This window comes from Haemaphysalis longicornis, unplaced genomic scaffold (assembly GCF_048455015.1).
Source record: "Haemaphysalis longicornis isolate Haplotype H1 unplaced genomic scaffold, Haemaphysalis longicornis Haplotype H1 scaffold_7, whole genome shotgun sequence".
NCBI classification, from domain to species: Eukaryota; Metazoa; Arthropoda; class Arachnida; order Ixodida; family Ixodidae; genus Haemaphysalis; species Haemaphysalis longicornis.
Window position 1 is genome coordinate 47,891,988 of NW_027526422.1, and position 4,743 is coordinate 47,896,730.

At 49.6% G+C, this 4,743-nt stretch overlaps 1 long non-coding RNA gene across 3 annotated transcripts; it reads right to left on the reverse strand.

The window, feature by feature from the left end:
- Positions 1-2,621: 2,621 nt before the first annotated feature.
- On the reverse strand, positions 2,622-4,182 carry LOC144147423 (uncharacterized). Of its 3 annotated transcripts, none has more exons than XR_013317925.1 (6): positions 4,024-4,182; positions 3,834-3,924; positions 3,168-3,274; positions 3,007-3,052; positions 2,814-2,946; positions 2,622-2,753 (listed from the first exon to the last, which is right to left on the reverse strand). It is a non-coding gene; the product is annotated as an uncharacterized LOC144147423 (long non-coding RNA). The 3 variants fall into 3 exon arrangements; XR_013317926.1 differs by having other exon boundaries at positions 3,793-3,924; XR_013317927.1 differs by lacking the exon at positions 3,168-3,274 and having other exon boundaries at positions 3,793-3,924.
- Between the last annotated feature and the right edge of the window lie 561 nt (positions 4,183-4,743).

The following is a 4,743-nucleotide window of genomic DNA, read 5'->3' on the forward strand; positions in this document are numbered from 1 at the left end:
TTTTCTGCCTCTATCAAGGCTCCTGAGCTCGCTGGCTACGCCAGCTTGAGCACAGTGGCGTGTATGTACAGAACTGAAAAGAAAAAAATGAAAAATATGAATATAAAAGGGAATTTGGATGGGAAACTACGCTTTAGAACAAACCCTCACTCACTAAGATCTCTGAATACGAATAAATAAGATCACATGAAAACTCACGTCGAAGAGAAAACTTACACACGGGATGTGAACGTTTCCCTCAAAAGGTCTAACATTACGCTGCACGCAAAGGAGCAAATTCTGACTTTCCTAGGCCAACCCCTCCAATAAACATATTTCTCTCTCTCTTTCTCTCTCGGGTGCAAGGACTGACACCCTTCTGCGGGGCTTATACTTCCACAGTTCCAGTGAAAAGTTTAACTAAAGAACGCTTGAAAAGACCCCCTTTATCAGCAAAAGATTTGCCCAATAACATGAAAGTTCTCACCCTTCGAGCCGAAGTATTGTGCACTATGGTCAAAACACGGCAAGTTTGCTGAAACGTCCGCGGATTTCTAAATTACTGTCTCCGTTAATTAATTACGCGAAACTCGGTAGTGCGTGGCTAATTACAGCTTCGCAGGCTTGTGGATGTGAAGGGGCGTATATTTTGAGCGTCCCGAAAATCTTTGGCCTGAACGGGCGTTGTCTAACCATTCTGAAGGCACCAAAAGGCGCAAGAAAGGCGCTAAGAGGCACGATTTGCGTCGCCGTTATCAAGAAAATCTTTTGCTGATAAGGGGGGTCTTTTCAAGCGTTCTTTAGCGAAACTTTTCCCTCAAAGGATGTAGGTATAGCCCTGCAAAAGAGAGTCAGCACGTACACCCTCAAGGGAGTCAAAGTGTACACCTTTTCGCGCAGCCTAATGTTACACCATGGTTACACCTTCCAGTGAAAAGTTTTGCTAAAGAATGCTTCAAAATACCCCCCTTATCAGCAAAAGATTTTCCTGATAACGGCGACGCAAATCGTGCCTCTTGGCGCCTTCCTTGCCCTTTTCGGCGCCGTCGGAATGGTTAGAAAGCGCCCGTTGAGGCAAAGACTGCATGCGGGCTGAGTTGAGACGTACGCATTTCGTCCCCATTAGTACACCCGTGGCTAGTAGCGCTAGTTCTGAAGCTTTCAACCTTAGCTTGACCAGGCAAATTACTCTTGTGTTTAGTTCCACACGCATTAGGGAACATTATTAGAGCCATTTAATGGCGGAGTCTGTCGGTGAGAGGGCGTTTCTCTGCGCCAATGACGTGTGGAGGTTAGATGGCGGTATGCAGTGGCCGGCAGATTTCGTCATCTTGTCAGAGATTGAGCTCCGCGCATAAGTCGTAAGCCTGATTCAATACCTTTTCAGCAATTTTTTTTCACTTTTGTTCCTTTCTCTTTCATTTCTTTTACTTGCTCTGTTATCGCATTACTGTTTCTTTACTTAATTCAGTACATGTATTCCTATCGTCAAATAGGACTCCTCTGCTTTGAAGCGAAAATATGGCCGTATGTGAACATTATTTGTTTGCCGCTGTGCTTTCGGTGCCTCTGATTAGGGCTGAACGCTTTGGTGAGTGGAGCAAGGGAGGACAACAATCGTGAATCATTTTATGAATTTTTATTGACCACGAAGGAAATATATTCTCTGCCAGGGCACACTTGCTTTCGAGATGAAGTAGCCCGCTGGCCAAGCAAGTAGGCGGGAGACATAACCAAACGTCTTTTGACTCTTGGCAGCGTCAACAGACACTGACGCCGCCATCACTACGAACACCGGAACGCGCGCACACTATTTATTTCCGGTGAGTTTGAAGCAAATGTCCCCCTGGGGGTGAAAACTCAGTCGGGGTTCCCCACAGGCTCTCACATCCTTCGCACAGGTAATGCACCACTCTGGCAGGGCTGCTAGTCTCCTCTGTGACGATCTGCTTGGGGCTTAGCGTCACTGAGGCGCTTTGCGACAGTTTTTCGCATTGCCACCATGCATAATCGAGCCCTTCACTGCACATTTACGTACAACACTTCTCGATACGAATCGCTAATCTTTGAGCAGCTACATCTGATAACACTCTGGTATGGCACGCCATGGTTTATTTGGACACAAATTGGTGCAGTTAGAACCACTGAGAAAACTAAACAGTACGCCGAGTATTACACTCAACTCTACGAGTGACGACAAGAACGGTCAGACTTCTGTCCGCGTGCTACTTTGCCAGCGGCTACGCCGAACAAGTTACACACAACAGTCCGTTTACCTTTTTTTGCCGTCCGGGGCCAAATCCTGGGAGGACACGTTGCCTAGAATGAACACTTTCACACCAGCTGCAGAGGACAAAGCCGCCCGAGTAAGAACTTCGCTTCATGAACGGTGCGACGTTCATACGGGGTCAAGGGCTGTCCCTAACCGCACTCCTAGCGAATCATTTTTGGAATTATGCTCACTAGGAGTGCGAACTTGTTCGCTCTTTTTTTTCTCTCCCAATGAGCGCCATTATGACAACTAGGATTTGCTAAAATACTGTTCGAAACGAGATACAAGAGACCGACACAGTACTTGATGTCGCTCGAGCCGACAGAGCCAGCGAGCCGCATAGACTGTGTACAAACGACAAAGGCAGTACTCCGGTTTCGAACAGGGTTTAATTCCAAGACAGGCGCAGCGACGGACAGCTCGACTCGAACGGCATCCGTGAAGGCTCGATGACGGCACCGTCCTCCAAGGTGGTAACCAGGACGCATAGATAGGAGGCGGTCTGCACAAAGAGGCAAATCACGTTAAAAATGTTACGTTTAGGGAGATCACCATTCCTTACCGATTGCAAACAGGGTTTAATGATTTCAAGACAGGCGCAGCCATGTACAGCTCGAGTCTAACGGCATTCTGGACGTCTCCAAGACGGCCCCGTACTGCTCGGAGGTGGCCGGTACGCATAGGCAGGAGGCGGTCTGGAACCAAAGGCAAAGCACGTTAGAAATGTTGTAATTTCGAAGGTAATCACGGCTTACCGAATGCGGGGACCATGATTACGCCTGGCAGGAACGGGAAGGGACGCTGAAAGGCAAAGTAACAGACGAACAGCGACAGAACCACTTTTATTACCAGAAAACACCTCTGTACAAAACACGCGTCGTCGAGCTCAGTAGATAGGACAGATGGAGACGTGTACCTGCCTAGCCAGAAGAGTAGTGAATGTTTGCGGGAAGGAGCAAGTGCAATAAGACACGACGCAAGGGTCAGGGAAAGGGGAGGGCGGAGGCGGTGCCGGACGCGAACCTGAAAAGGAACCAAGGACACCAATTCCATCACTCGCCTTTGCCACGACCCCAATTTGGAGCAGCGGACCGCAGAGCTGCGTTCCATGCTTCAGTGATGCTCGTTGAACGTGGCGACTGTATTCCGAACGCCGCGCGAACCGAGGACGTGCGAGCGGAAGGCATTATCGAAGTGCATATACCTCGGCTACCGCGGCGTTCGGAAAGGAAGACCGACTATCACCACAACTTAACGGGGCTTCCGAGCTGAGTCCGACGCTAGAGGCAGTGGCAAAGGGCTCCAACACTGCCACTGCACCGCTGTCCCAAAAGCTACTGCCTAACGCACACCGCAAAGCTTTGGCGACAGTCGGAATCCCTGCGTCGCGACGGCCCAGGAAACGTCCGGCTCCGAGGCTAATGTGGCTCGGTTAGGAAAATTCAAATACGCAAACGTTCAGCGTCGCGAAAAAAATTATATGAAAGCCGGTTTCGTGGGCACGCCGCTCGTCGCACCGGGCCTTCAGCCACGGAACTCACCACTTGGAAGAGTCGTCGGTGAAGACTGTGAAGCAGCATACCGTGAAGGAAGTCCGTGAGGCCCTCGTGGGTATTCGCTTGTCCGAGCGAGCCGGTTGGGAGCGGGGATGGCACAGGCACAACGAAAAACGACTACAGGAAAAGAAAACGACAACAATTATGGCATTAAACACCTCTTAGCGCGAACCAAACTTCCCCAATAGACAGTGTACCGCGTGGAAAAAAACTCACCTGTCCATCGCCGCCGTCACCGCGCCGCCAGCTACTCTGCGCCCGATGCGCAACAGGCAGGCAAGACCCCTTGTTCTAAAACGCGCCACGGCCGGGCTGGAGGAGCAGCGGGCGCGCAAGTGCGCGTTCGCCGCTCCTCCAGACCGGCCGTGAACGCGCTTATCCTGGCATTACAAAGCGCATTGGTCGGCTACCGCCTACCCTTCCACTCTTTCACATCGATATCGTCTTCCAGAACATTCGGCCAGTTGTAAAACAAAACGACAAAGTTATCGCATCAAGTCGCAGCCGCGCGGCCCCCGGAGCATGCATGACAAGGCATTTTATGCTGCGTCACGGAGCAAGATAACCTTCTTGCTTCGTGGTTCTTCATGTCGGCTAGGGGCTTCGGCTGGCGCGATTGCACGGTCCTATCCACGGTCCTATCGATCATGCGGCCGTTACCGGCCGTCTTCCGCGGCTTTTGAAACCGAATAAAAAACGCCACGTCTTTTGAAGAAACAGTAGACTGCGCGGGAACACAAATGCTACTGCGTACGAGTCATTGATTGATTGATTGATTGATTGATTGATTGATTGATTGATTGATTGATTGATTGATTGATTGATTGATTGATTGATTGATTGATTGATTGATTGATTGATTGATTGATTGATTGATTGATTGATTGATTGATTGATTGATTGATTGATTGATTGATTGATTGATTGATTGATTGA